This window comes from Protopterus annectens, chromosome 3.part0, assembly GCF_019279795.1.
Source record: "Protopterus annectens isolate FY-2018-M chromosome 3.part0, PAN1.0, whole genome shotgun sequence".
NCBI classification, from domain to species: domain Eukaryota; kingdom Metazoa; phylum Chordata; order Ceratodontiformes; family Protopteridae; genus Protopterus; species Protopterus annectens.
Window position 1 is genome coordinate 1,118,665,823 of NC_056731.1, and position 15,040 is coordinate 1,118,680,862.

At 41.4% G+C, this 15,040-nt stretch overlaps 1 protein-coding gene across 1 annotated transcript in view; it reads left to right on the top strand.

Moving 5' to 3' along the window:
* The window catches only part of OSBPL1A (oxysterol binding protein like 1A), a gene marked incomplete in the record, with an annotated part of 2,690,541 nt that overhangs the window by 1,506,311 nt on the left and 1,169,190 nt on the right, over positions 1–15,040 (top strand).

Here is a 15,040-nt window from a genome sequence, read left to right on the forward strand (position 1 = left end):
AAGCATTTTATTAATTCTAAATGTTCCCCTTCAGATAAGGATGGTAAAACAATTTATAAGTTTAAGAAGAGTGTATGATTCTGCTATTTTAATGTTTAGAATTCTTTATTGTTAGGCTCATATGTTAGTTTATTCTAATTGAGAAAGTACGAGGATTGTCTTGTCTGTATTTTCCCTCCCTGTGAGGAAAATCTGCTTTCTGTGGTTTAGTTTCTTCCATTTCTCCGGTCACTTCTCATTATTTAAAGTATGATTAGGACTCTATAGGCACTACATTCAGGGCTGTTGCCACCGGTACTGTGTTGAGGAGGTTTGCCTGGCTGCATTCTCAGAACATCCTAGAAGATGTAAAAAATGAGATTTTAAATTCTCCTTTGGATAGAGATTTAGTTCTTTGGACTCTGTGCTGCAGAGGTTATCAAAAAATGCAATGAGAGAGCAGTAAGCTAATTTGGGAAATCTGTCAGATCTTTCAGCCTCCATTCTCTAAATTTTCCAAGGAATTTTCTTCTTCCCCATCCAGTTTTAGCAATAAACAGCATGATGCTGATAAGCAGATGTTTAAAAAAACAATGGCAAGGGAGTTCCAAAATGAAAGCAGGAGCCCGTTTAAAAAAACAATGGCAAGGAGGTTACAAAACGAAAGCAGGAGTCCCAGAGCAAAGGACAGTCAAAATGATTATATAAAGGACTTTGCCCCCCCTCACAGCTTGGCAGTCCCTGAGAAAGACACAAATAGAGGCAAAAAAGCCTGCTTCTAGAAATTTGTATATAAGCAAATGGACCCCCCCTTTCCATTGTACCATTACTTGGCAGAGGCTGCTGCTGGCAAAACAATGTTGCATTTCAGTGCTTCATCTACAAATGCAGTGCCTGCTGTCCTTAAAGAATAAATTGTCACATTAAAAATTGGTGTGCTGGTGATATAACATTTCCTGAACTAAATCAGCTATGCAAGAGGAAATGGCTGGCAAACACTCATAAGAGGCTCATAGTTATTAAGCATGTAGTCCTGTAGATCTTTAAAGAGCCTAGCTCAAGTGTCTAATTGCTGCAAAGCACTATCTGGTTAAGTGAGTTGCTCAATATCTCACAGTAGCTAAGTGAAGGTGGAAAGATTCAAACCTCTCACCCTTGTCACAGAAAGCAGCTCATTAACAAGTTGGAGCTTTTGTCCTCTGCACCAACCGCTAGAATAATAGTTTTTAACTAACTATAGAAATTCTTTGCAATCCAATCTTGAAGAGAAGATTGTATCACAGTAATATGCAATGATAACTATATAACAGATATTGAAGATCAGATAGTTATGGTCATCACTCAAAAAAATGCAGATTGTTATAACCTTACAGATATTAACCCCTTTTGCAGTTGCTGGTTGCTGCACTGTAAAATATATTACTAAACTGCAACATGTTTAGACTACTGAAATTCATTCTTTAGTACAATGAATAAAGCAGCCACGGTAGTGGTGCTGCGGTAGCGTTGTCGCCTTACAGTAAGACTTTGTCATGTTCGATTCTCAGCTAGAGCGTCTTCTCTGTGGAGACATGTGTGAATGGGCGTGCCTTCGTTGAAGGTTGTGCGTCAGGGTTGGTAACTCGGCACGTAAAAATCCACTACCAATCATTAGCGGAACGGAGTTCTGCTGTGGCGACCCCTAACCGTGATAAGCCGAAAGACACAACAAGTACAATGAATAAAACAAACAAATTAAAGACAGTATAAATGCTACAGCAGCTTTTGTTCAATAAACCACAAGCCATACAAAAATCAGAAATGTTACTGCATACAACATAGTTTTTTTGGTGGGGGGGGAGTTGGGGAGGCTTGCAAGACACCTACATTTCATTTTTGACCTTCATTTATCTTCTCTATCATCAAGAGTAGCTGTCCTCTCTGACATCACTCCTTACAGGTCTGACCTGCTTGAATGACTAATAGTCATGTACTGTTTCAGCTTACACTTTCAGGATAAGAAACGGACGGTAGACAAATGGGGCCCTATACAAGGTAATGAATCAGACCTCCGCCAGCCATACCAAAATCCCACTACTCGTCTGCCTTTCTTGTTGGCATAACACTTCTCAAACCTGTCGGCGTACATACTGTTTTCTTCTTCTTCTTTACTTTTGCAGTTCTCACAGACATTTCAATATCATTTAAAACATATTTCACATTTTTGCAGAAAAAGCACTGACAGACATTTTCTAAACAAAACATATGCAATGAAAACAGACATGAAAAACAGTACATTTCTTTTGAAACTCACATTTCATGAAAATACAGCTGGTAACCCATTAAAAACTACAACAGACATGCTGAGAATCATACTCAAATAGCATATAGTGAAGTACTAATCAGCACCTATGTGAAGGGTCTGTGAAATGAAAAAAAAATTGCAACACATTTACTAACAGCCTACCACAGCCCACTGGGCACAAGTATCCATTTTCAGGAGTAGCCCAGGAGTACTGAGAAGTAACTTGTCTGAGTCGCATAGAAAACAAATGAAGGATAAGGGAATCAAACCACATACTGCAGGAAAGTTTTCTGTAACATCTCATAGCTTTACTCATCTGACAGACTGTTGCAGCCCAAACAGTGCGTTTCACACCCGTTTGACCACAAAAAAAGCTAAATAAAAAATGTATTCATAACTATAATATTAACATTAAACTCAGTCTGGATGCTGTCCAAGTTAAGGACAGCTAAATAATAAATACGCTGTCAACATTATTTAACAAGACAAGGAAACCAGGAATCCTGTTTAACTACTGCAATCAATGTCTTTCATTTACATCATAACTGCTGTGGTGTAGGGGATTAAGGCTGTTGCCTCCAGTAGCAAATGTACAGGGTTTGAATCTGTGCAAGTTACTTAAATAAACAGCACCATAACTTGGGCATTTGTCGCACTCACACAGTTTCTTTCCGTAGTGTATCTAAATTTACATATACACTTTCTTTCCATGGTGTACCTGGATTTCCACATAAATAAATGCTCTGTACCTGGATTTCTATCGCTGTTGACATCTTTTTGTAAGAGAATCTCTTCCCAGTCATCGTTGTTCCAACAAATACCCCTTTCCTGATAATACACACTCCTTCAAAGGCTGCTGCAAAAGAAACTCTTCCTGGTCACTAATGGTACTGTTGCATTCCTTACCCATTTCCTGATAGTACACAGTACATATTCTTTCAAAGGCTGCTTCAAAAGAAACACTTCCCTATCAGTGCCGCAACAGATGCTTTTGACTTGCTTTTCCAAAGCATACGCTATACCTGCTTCTTCAGAGACTGCTTCTGCAAAAGATACTCTTATTCTCTTGCAAAATAAATACTTGTCTTCCCATATCTCAATTCTGATACTGTAAGAAATGTTGACTTTCCTATTAAAGTTGAACTGCTCCATCCTGCTTAAACAATTTTGTCAAATTCTTGGATGTCCCTCATTGGCTTTTTTTTCCTCATTGGATGCAGAGCCATTGAAAGCGATAGAGCAGCAAGACATCCTTAAACAGCCTGGCAGCAAATTTGGTTCAAGCTATGTTTTTACATAGTTCCTATTTTTTTTTTAATAATGTTATATGGTCTGGCTAGGCCCACCAGCTAGCCCTGGGCTGTAGGCAGCTGCTTAGGTCACCTTTGTGCTAGATCCCACCCTAGTTAAAGAAACCATCACTTGCTCCAGCTGAACAAGCTCATCTGGCTGATTTAAAGTCCTTAACATGGAAAACAGTTTTACTGGTTGCTCTGACCTCTGCAAGAAAAGGACCTGATTTGCAAGGTCCTGCAAAATGGTCAACCCTATCTCATTTTCCACAGAGACAAGGTCTGTTTGAAAACTAATCCTTCTTTCTTGCCTAAAGTGGTATCAGAGTTTACTTAAAGCAAAACTCTCCATCTTCCTGTGTTCTTCCCTGTCCACAGACAACTCAGGTGCTGTCTTGACAGAACAAAATCATTCAGGACTTTTGATTAGCACTACAGGATAGATTCCTTTTCTGGGTCTAGATCAGGCTGTGCTAGGACCATTCTCCTGAGGCTCCTGGACCCTTCCCCTTCCACCCCCCAGTTATTCTAAGTTATGGTAATCTACCTATATACCTGAGGCTACTGCAGCAGTGGTCAGTATGATGAACATAATACAGCTGTGTAACTAAACTTACCATAACAGTAAAATACTGGAATGATCACTGCCGCTGTAGCCTCTCCCTCCTTCCACCCTCCTTGTTTTTTTGTGTGTTTTTTATGACAGGGTCTCATGACTTAGCCTCCCTCTCTCAGCATGAAGGCTGTGTCGGGCTTGTCACTCAAACCTGTCTTTTTGTCAGATCAGCTCAAGTTGTGCAATGGTTTGAGCCCATGGAAGGTGCTCTGAAGTTTTGGAAGCTGGCCAGCTGTTATATACTATGCAGGATATAAGCCATCAGCATAATACAGCTGTGTAACTAAACTTACCATAACAGTAAATACTGGAATGATTACTGCCGCTGTAGCCTCTCCCTTATGATGTACCTTCTCAGAGGTACAGGCAAGCATAGGAGGACTATGGCTGACCAAGTTCACAGACGACTGCAAACTAGGGGCCATAATTGATTCTCTGGCTGATACAGACACCCTCAAGAAGGGTCTCACTAAGACAGATACCTGGTGTCAAAATCATGGCCTCAAGCTAAATGCCAAAAAGTGCATAGTCATCCCCTTTGGAAAAAATAAAATACCCACAAACTACCACATAGGTGGTAGTCCCCTAAATACAGAAAATGTAATAAGGGATCTTGGGACCCAAGTAGATAGTAATCTCTTCTTTGATAATCGTATTGCCAAGGTGGTTAGAAAATCCTTCTGTGTGGCCCACCTAATCACAAAAGGGTTCGCATCTAGAACAAAAGAGGTTATTGTGCTTCTCTACTCATCACTCTTTAGACCCTTCATAGAATACAATGCTCCATTTGGGATGTACCTTACAAGACACCTGCAACAGCTGGAAAGACCACAAAAGTACCTCACCAAGAGGATTACTGGCCTCAAACAGATGCCCTATGTAGCCCGACTCAAGAAACTCCAGCTGTACTTGGTTGCATACCACTTACTCAGAGGTGATCTCTACTGACATACAAGGCCATGTCCAACACAGAACTGATGGACATGCTCCACCTAAAAAAAAAAAACAAATCCCGGAGAGCCACATGCTCTAGAGATATAAACCTCACCACAACGATAAATAGGACATGCTGGAGGGATAGATTCCTGTCCCAGAGACTCCCCATGCTTTGGAACAGGATTCTAATATACATCAGGCAGAGCCCCTCACTAACGCTCTTTAAGAGAAACATTGACGGGTGGATGGGAAACAAAAAATTTACCCCAGGGATCACTGCAGTGGCTCTGCTGGACAGTGGCACAGGGAACTAATGGCTCTGCTGGACAGAGGCACAGGGAACTAATCTAAGGGGGTGGTGAAAGCCAACACATTCCGGCTAGGCTTATAAATGCCCTTGGGCAGATAGCCTAGTACTTACCTATGAACCATATAACTTGAGCTACTACAGCAGTGATCATTCGAACATCCACGCTTATGGCAAGTTTACTTACTCAACTGTACTTTCCCCATACACAGGTGTGGCCTCTCCACAGATCCAGACAGTTATAAGCCTATCTGCTTCACCAGCATTATTTACAAATCCATGGAATGTATCATAACAAAACTCATTTATGCAGACACAGGCAACTTAACTGATCTAGATCTGAAGCAGTTTGGTTTTATGAAGTGCAGATCCTGCCTCCTGACTCTAGTAAGCTTCTTTGAAAAGGTTATAGAAGTTGTAGACAGTGGTCATTTAGTGCATACTGCTTATGTCAGTGTGGCTAAGGCTTTTGCCATTATCTGTCATGACTGTATTGTTAAAAAAGACAAACATAATGTAAACCCCAATGTTCTCCACAGGATTGCAAATTGTTTATCCAACCCATCCTAGGACATGAAAGTTGCTGGTATCCCCCTGAGCAAAGAATTGTAACTACTTGGGTTCTATAGGGATCAGTGCTGGGCCCTCTCTTGTTTAGCATTTATTTTTCTGTGTTGCAGACATCCAGTCCAGTATCCTAGAAATGATTTGCAACAGGTAGCACACTCACCTTTGGTGCTGGAAGATCAGAAGGTTGTGGGCTGTATTCCCACACCAGGTAATTGGATTGTTGACACTGTAGTGCAGCAAGGGAGGGGGGGTGTTACATGCATGAGTGTGTTGTCCCTTAGATGAGATGTTAAACAAAGGCCCCATCTGCTTGAGCTGGTGATAACTCATATAGATGTTAAAGATCCCATGGCACATAACGAAAAGAGTAGGGGAAGAGTCCTGATACCATAGCCAAATTTTCACTAGCAGTAGAAATACCATCTCAGGTCTTCCATAAAGAGAGACCACTATCCTAGTGGGACTAACCTGGTTAGCAAAGGATAAATAAACTGTTGCTATCCAAGTTTGCTGATGACTTCAAGCTAGGTATTTCTGTCCATTCATCCAGTGATACTAAACAGCTCCAGCAAGGGCTGGAATCTGAAAATTATCTCAAGTTAAATGCAAAAACAACAAAAAAAAATGCAACAAATAGCATTCAGTAAAAAGACTGTTCTGATTTCATTTGTTAAATGGTACTCCTATTCAGAGAGACACTGTCATAACGTACCTGGGTACTTAAGTGGACAATTCCCTGTCAGTTGATTATCACATTTCCATTATAGTCAGGAAATCCTTCTATCTGGTCCATTTAGTTTCCTAGGGAATGTTTTCATGCTACAAAGAAGACATCCTGCTGTTGCAGTCTTCTCTTATCAGGCCCATCATTGAATAAAATGTCTTCTTTGGTATGTATAAATCAAAGCATATTGCTCAGCTAGAAAAGATACCTTGCCAAGAAAATCAAAGGCCTTGACTCTCTCAACTCAACAGATAAGTTAACAGAACTATGATAGTCAGTAACATACAGGTTACTCTGAGGTGACATATGTCTTGCTTTTTGAGCCATGAAAGACCCAGTCCTTTTTGACCTTCTCTTTCTTTGCAAATCCAGTGGCTCTACAAACACCCATACTAAGGACCTAAATCTATACCACCAAATAAACAAGACTTGCTGGTGTGGTAAATTACCACTACATGCAAAACAAAGAACTACTTTGACTACCTTTAAGGCTAGTCTTTATGATTGTCTAGGTAGACACAAATTTACACTACTTTTCACATACAGCCCTGCTCCATTTGGGAGGCAAGCAGTATGAAGTGTTTGAAAAGGAAGGCACAAACTTTTAAGTATGGTTACTTAAAGGTGTTTATGGCTAAGCATCTTATAGTACTTGTGATCACTTACCTAGCATCGTTTCTATGTTTTGAATAGTTGTTGTCATAGTAGTTTTTATCTAGTCCTTTGAAGTTCTGATAAATCTACATAAGAACATTTCAGCAGACTTCCATCATTTGTTACCCTTTGGAATTGTTCTTTAGTGTAATAGAAAAAAATAATCAGTGTTTATTTTTTATTTAAAAAGTGTTTGACAGTTTATCCTCTCCCTTGGAGATTTATAGGTTCATTAGTATGTACTAGACTAACAAACACCAAGGCCTTTATAAGCTTAGCCACGCAACCCAACCCGGTAGTGTCAGTGCGTATCATGGGCATTTGTTAGGAAGGTGTATGTTAGGAAGTTTTTAAAAGTTGTGTGTGTGGAGAGTAATTTAGTTTGGACATAGTTACTGTCTGCCTCTGTCTGTCAGAGACATGGGTGCCAGACCTGGGGTGTATTTCAAATTCCCATCCATTGGTCAAGGTTATGCTTAAACAAGGTTAGGGATGGACACTGCTTGACTGAAATACCATGCCCTTACTTATACATCGGACATGAGTACAAGGCTAGTAGCCCTTCTGGGCCATTTTAAGCCTAGACTATTTCACATGGAAGGGTAAGACTCAAGCCATGTACCTGTGTCTGTGAGGTAAACACTGTAACAATTATACCAATCCCCAGCCCCCTGCTGGTCAAAGGCCAGATCACTGTTGGCATTTGTTCCCAGATCCCTGACTACTGGGTCAACTCTTTTAGGTGTCTTATCAATGGAGTATTTAGCTTGGGTGGCAGTTTTCCCAAAAGGCACTGTAATGTATTTCTTGGCATTGAGTTTTAATCACTGACTTTGGCCCCAGTAGTTTGTCTGTGTTAGACCTTCTTGTAAGATGTTTGTATCCTGGGGGAACTGTGTTTGCTCCCAATCTGCAATTCTTTGTGAGCTTGGTCAGCCAAAGGCCCTTGACATTAGTCTTTACCTCTGAGAAGTAGATGACATGTAGGAGTAGTCCCAGCACTGAGCCTTGAGGTACATGGCTGGTGACCTATTAGTGGAGTTGGTCTTACAATCCTGACTTCCTGGGCCCTGTACATGAGCCAGCTGGCAGCTTAACAAGATATGTAGGGGTTTATGTCCAGTTTGGTGAATTTGACAACTGTATCTGAATAGGATATTGTATTGAACACCTTAGTCAGGTCCAGGTACACGGTATGTACCATTTTCCCTTGATTCATTGCCTTTCTTGTTTTTTCTTAACTTGAAACATCTTTATTAAATTATTGCTCTGACATAGACAATCATACATTTATATAAATGAAAATAAACAATACTGACATATTTTCAGTTCAAACATTATACATCACTTATCTATCCGACCAATGTCAGTCAAACATTCAATTCCTGGCTTCCGTTAAACCTCATTCCTCCTCCTAAACATTATCCTGCATGTACTGTTCCCTTATTTCTATGTAATTTGCTTCTACCCTTTTCTAAAGATAGCACTTCCAGTTGTTTTATCGGTGTTACTGTATTCACTATGTCTGGTACATTTAGTTTACACTTTGATTTCCCTTTTCTAGTAACTGCTTTTTTTGGCACCCATCAGAATTAAACTCAGCAAGGCTCTAGGCAATTCCTATTCTGTATCACTGCTCAAAAAAGAATCTCCTTAGTAAACCAATTTGGTCAGCCAGTATTTCTGAAAGAGTAGTCTGTAGGGAATCTTTAAAGTCTGCCAACTCATTACATTCCCAAAAACATATTCCCACTTACCTCTTTCTTCCCCATTGCACCTCCATCATTTGCAGTCCACCTGATGAAAAAGTATTTGGAGTCCGCTTTGGGTATAAAATATGTATGCAAACACTTTCAAAGATCCTAAATCTTCTAGACTTTATTGCATATTTGGGAGCCATACATATATCCCTGCATTGTTTCTTTGTGAGTTGCTTATCCAATCTCTCTTCTCAATCCTTTCTAACCTCCTCTGATTGATTCCTATAGTTATCGTGCAATATTTTATATGCCCAATTAATTGCCCTTTGTTAACAACAGCTTCTGTTCTAGATTCTACTGAAAACTCTACAGTTGCCAGTCTATTGCTAAAGATCCCACTATTTCCTTTTCTTTGCCTATACTCTGATATCAAGCCTTGACAAGTTAGGCACTTCCTAACCTGTAGTCCAAATTAATTCTTGGCCTCTTCCCATTCTGTTACCTTTCCCTCTCTGATTATTTGCTCCCAGTACCTTAGTTCTTTTGCCAGTTTTCTCCAGTAAATTCCAGTCCCCTCTTGCCTATTCTCTGTACCCTTAATTGCAGTCATCCCTTTTGGCAAAATCTCTTTTCTCCATCCCTTTTTTGGCTTTGTTCTTTGAATCATTTCTGCTATTTATGAATATAATATTCTGTGTAGTTGTTATTCTCCTTAAGGATCTGCTTCCAAAATCCCAGTAATGTCATTCATTCTTGAGCTTCCCCCTATTTCATCATCATTCCTTTCCACTTTGAATTATAGCTTGCTGTTTGTGCTTTTTATAGGAGCCTTAACTGTGTAACTCTGAAATACCCTTCAAATCAAGTAGCCCCAAACCACCTTGTTCTGCTGTAAGGATCGGCTTACCCCACTTGACTCTTGCCCTTTTCCCTCCTAGATTAAATAATTCAATTCTTTATTAATTAATATCCAGAACTTATCCTCTGGTTGATACAGTTATATCTGACCTGTGTATATAACTAAAGGGACTAAAAACATTTTCACTGCTTGTATTTTGCTATCCATATCCATAAAACAGAGCTTCCAGTTTCTGTGTTATTTTTTTGTCTAGCCTCTTCCCACATATCCTTAGCTGCTATAACCGAATCCTGTTTAATCCATACTTCTCAATACTTAATTTTATCATGTCCCCATAAGTATGGGTATTGATGAACCAATGTGTGTGTGGGGTACACAATTTATAGCTATTGCCTTTGTTTTATTTTCATAAATTTTGTATCCTAAAAAGTCTGGAGACCACTTCAGAATATTTCACAACACTGAAATGTCCTTTTCAGCTATAAAATATCATCTGCAAATAAAGCCAACTTTTCTTGACTTCCATACCAATTATATCCTTGAATTACAGTCCCTTTTTTCTTTGCCAGTGGCTCTAAATATAACACAAATAACAAAGGAGCATGGTTCCTCTGCTCTAACAGAACTTATCAGAGAGGAACCCTGCCATTTTAATTTTCTCCACCAATCTCTCATATATCTTCCTAATTGACCTTATAGTTTTGTCAGGGAATGCAAGTGCTTCCATTACCCTACTCATAAAATCCCAGCTCACTATAGTAAATGCTGCATCAGTACTCCCTCATCCATTGTCTTGGTGACCTTCTCAAAAAAGTCCATTAGCTTTAGTAGGCATGATTCCTTGCCAACGCCAAACTGGGTTGGATTCAGTGTCTGAAGGCTGCTTATGTCTTTGTTGATTATTTCCATGATACTTCATTCCATGAGCTTGCATATTGGACTAGTCATAGGTTCATAGGTTCATACTAGGCTATCTGCCCTGGGGCAATTATAAGCCTAGCCCAATTCTGTATGGCTTACGCCACCCCTTGATTTGAGTATACTGTGCCCATTTTAAGGTTTAGTTTACTGTGCCTCTGTCTAATAGTGACACGGGAGTAATCCCTGGGACAAACCTACGATCCCCCATCCACTTATCGAGATTCTTCTTGAAGAGATTCAGTGAGGTGCTCTGCCTCACATGAACTGGAATTGTATTCCAGAGCGAAGGGAGCCTCTGGGTTATGAACCTGTCGCTCCAGCAAGTTCTATTTATTTCTGTGCTGAGGTTCAAGTCCCTCGAGCATGTGGCTCTAAGGGATTTAGATTTACTGAGGTGGAGCATGTCCATTAATTCTGGATTTGACATAGCTTTGTATGTCAGGCATAGATCGCCTCGAAGTAGGCGGTATGCAACTGAGTAGAGCTGGAGTTCTTTTAACCGAGCAGCATATGGCATCTGTTTGAGACCCTTGATCCTCTTGGTGAGATACTTTTGGGGTCTTTCTAATTGCTGCAGGTGTCTGGTAAGGTACATCCCAAAAGGGGCATTGTATTCTATGATGGGCCTGATGAGGGATGAATAAAGGGGCATGATTACCTCTCTTGATCTAGATGTGAAACCCTTCGTGATGAGGTGGGCTATGTAGAAGGTCTTTCTAACCACTTTGGCAATGTGGTTTTCAAAGGAGAGATTGCTATCAACTTGGGTCCCCAGGTCCCTAATAACTTTCTCTGTACTTAATGGGTTTCCTCCTATGTGGTAATTTGTGGGCACATTGTTTTTGCCAAAGGGTATAACTATACATTTTTTGGCATTTAGCTTTAAACCATGGCGCTGGCACCAGTTATCTGTCTCTGTGAGACCTTTTTGAAGGATGTTTGTGTCAGCTGGAGAGTTGATTATGGCGCCCAGTTTGCAGTCATCGGCGAACTTGGTGAGCCATAGTCCTCCCACGTTTGCCTGTACCTCGGAAAAGTATATACCGAACAAGAGTGGTCCCAGGACAGAACCCTGTGGGATGCCACTTGTGACCGGTTTCGAGTCTGACATGGCTCACTCTGTGGGTTCTGTCTTTGAGCCAGTTTGCGACCCATCTTGTGACATAGGGGTTTATATTTAAGCTGGATAGCTTATCTATGATGCCCGAGTGGGTATTGTGTCAAATGCCTTTGCAAGGTCCAGATAGGCTGTGTGGACTACCTTCCCTTCATCTATGGCTTTGGTGACTGTTTCAAAGAAGTCAACCAGGTTCAAAAGGCAGGATCTGCCCTTGACAAAGCCAAACTGGGTAGGATCTAGTGTCTGTAGGTCCCCAATGTCTTTGTTTATCAGCTCCATGATGATCCTCTCCATAGCCGTCAGACTAAGCTAGTCAGGCTTATGGGGCGATAGTTTCCAGGGTCCGTAGAGGCTCCACCTCTGTGGAGTGGGACCACTGTTGCTGTACGCCATTCCGTGGGCACATATGCTGTAGTGAGGCTGAGATTGTATAGCTGTTTTATTTGAGGGATTAGTTCCTCTTGTAGTTCATGTAGGACGCAACCTGGGACGCCATCTGGTCCCATGGAAGCAGTGTTTTTTGCTTTGGAGAGGGCAGCCTTCAACTGAGCATCTGAGATGTTTGGGAGGCAGCCCTCTGCCGGGATAGATACTTGCTCTTTTGGGGGGGAGGGGGTGGAGAAGTTTGCACTGAACCTGTCTGCCAGGATATTGGCGATGTCTGTGGGTTCAGTGTATTTTTTGTCGTTTAGAATCAACTCAGAACAAGTCTGAGAGTTGCATCCCAGGTTTCTAACATAACTGAAAAAAGCCTTATGATTGTCTTTGGTGCCCTGTGCAATTTTTCTCTCAAAGCTGGCCTTGGAGGATTTTATGAGGGATCGTAATTTTTTGCTAGTACTGATCAGAGATGCCTTTCCTATTAGGGATTTTGCTCCATCATGTAGTAGCTTCCTCCTTCTGTTGTACAGTTTATTTATGGCAGGGGTCCACCAGACTGGACGCCTGCCTTTGGATGATTGGGTCTTGATTTTGTTTGGGATAGCATGAGCCATGCATTCCTGGAGATGTCCGTAGAATGCATTTATATAGGATTCTGCAGTTTGGGCTGTAGTTTCCACTGGCCCTGGGGCCTTGAAGGATTCCACTTCGGTTTTGAGAAGTGAGAAGTTCGCTTTTGAGAAGTTTTTCACTGTGGTTTTTTGGGATGTGGACATCCAGTGAAATGAATTTATGGTCTGATCTTACCAATGAGGGATATACTTCTGGTGTGGAGCATAGAGTCCCCATGTTGGTAATGATCAGGTCTAGTATGTTGTCCCCTCTTGTGGGAGTGGTGACTAGTTGTTCCATAGCATTTGAGTTTAGAATTTCCAGGAATCATTAGGCTAAGGTGCTGGGGCTTGAGTAGTGCTCCCAGTCAATGTTTGGGTTGTTGAAGTCGCCCAATATAATGGTGTTCGGAGAGATCTTCATGTTCTCCAATGTTTTCAGGAAAGCCAAATTGGATTCCTGACTTTGAGAGGGTGGTCTGTAGGATGCTATAAACTGAAAAGCAGTCTTGCCCACTGTTAGTTGCACATGGATGGTCTCCGATACTTTGTGCAATGCCACTAACCTGGAGGTGTGGATATCCTTGATAAATATGGAAACTCCCCCTCCTTTTGTGGTTCGGTCCAGGTTTTGGGGCCGAAAAGCATGATACGAGGTATAGCCTGGTAGTGCTGTGGTGCTCTCTGGAGCCTTGAACCAGGTTTCTGTCACTGCACAGATATCGATGTTCTCCATACTGAGGAGAGCTTCAAGTGCATGCATCTTGAGGTTAAGACTTCTGGCGTTTAGCAGCATTACCCTTAGTTTCTTGTTCCTTGTGCTGTCTATGGGGTGGGTTTGACTTTTGAGCCTTGCCTAAAAAGGCACTATGGGGTGGCAAGAGCCTTTGCCAATATCCAAAGCCCAGTGGTGACAGGCGCAAGCCGTCCCTAGCGAAGCAACATGGCTTGTTGAGCATGTCATCCCAGGCTGACAGACACTGGATCCCCTTTGAATGACACCAAAATTTTAGCCAATTGTTAAAATCGATCATTTTGTCTTTGTACTGTGGCATCATTCTAGGTGAGGGTAAGATGCTGCTCAAGGTCAGGGTCATACCAGCCTGGGCTACATGATCAGAGAGCTCCTCTATGTCTCTTTTCATGTAGTCCAGGGAGGTACGTCTCAGGTCATTCACACCAGCATGTACAATGACTTAGCCATATTTGTATTTGCTTTGGAGTGACCTGAGTGCTTGCGTTATGTGTCGGATCCTAGCACCCGACAGGCAGCTCACCGTGATCTTCTCTTTATTCAGCCTGGTGAGCAGGACATCAGTGTGTCTGACAATAGAGTCACCTATAACAAGAGTATCAGGTGTGTTATTCAGCCTTAAGGGCTGTGGCTGCTTGGCACTGACTTTGTGGGTTATGTGTTGTGTGTGTTTTGTTTTGAGGTAGCGTTTGCTTGGATGTCTGCTTTGGAGGTCTCTGTTGCTTAGGTAGATTTTATTTAGAGCCTCAGTATGTTTTGTGCATTTATGTGTTTGGTTCGCTGATGTGGTGGGACTATGTGATACTGGAATTGTGTTGTGTGAGGTTACCTTCTCCTCCTGACTGGTTACACCAGTTTTGAGATGAGAGCTCAGCCTCCAGTTTGGCTAAATAGTTGCATCTCTCACATATATTTGAACCTGTTTGGAGGAGGAGAGGGTTGTCTGTGTACATGAGACAGTTGTAACATTGCCTCAAAATTCCCAGATTCACCAGCTGGACTGGAGAGGAAACCATTGACTGACCTTTGGACATGCTAGAGTAACAGGGAAACTGAATTTAAGACGGACCAATAGAGGACAGGGTAATTGTAGAGAGTATAAGAGTAAGTAGTGCTTATGGTTTAATAGTGCTAACTTGTAGGATTACTTAATTGGACCAGGGAAGGGCCTTAGAATGAGAATATGGTGTTTAAATTGAGAGATAGAGCAGTTCTAACGGAAAAAGTGAAGAGTAGACTTTGTGGAGCCAGGAATAGTTTAAACCCAATTAGGCGGCGCTGCCCGTTGTTGCGCTATGCTCAAAAATGCGCAAAACTGTGCAAAAGAGGGTT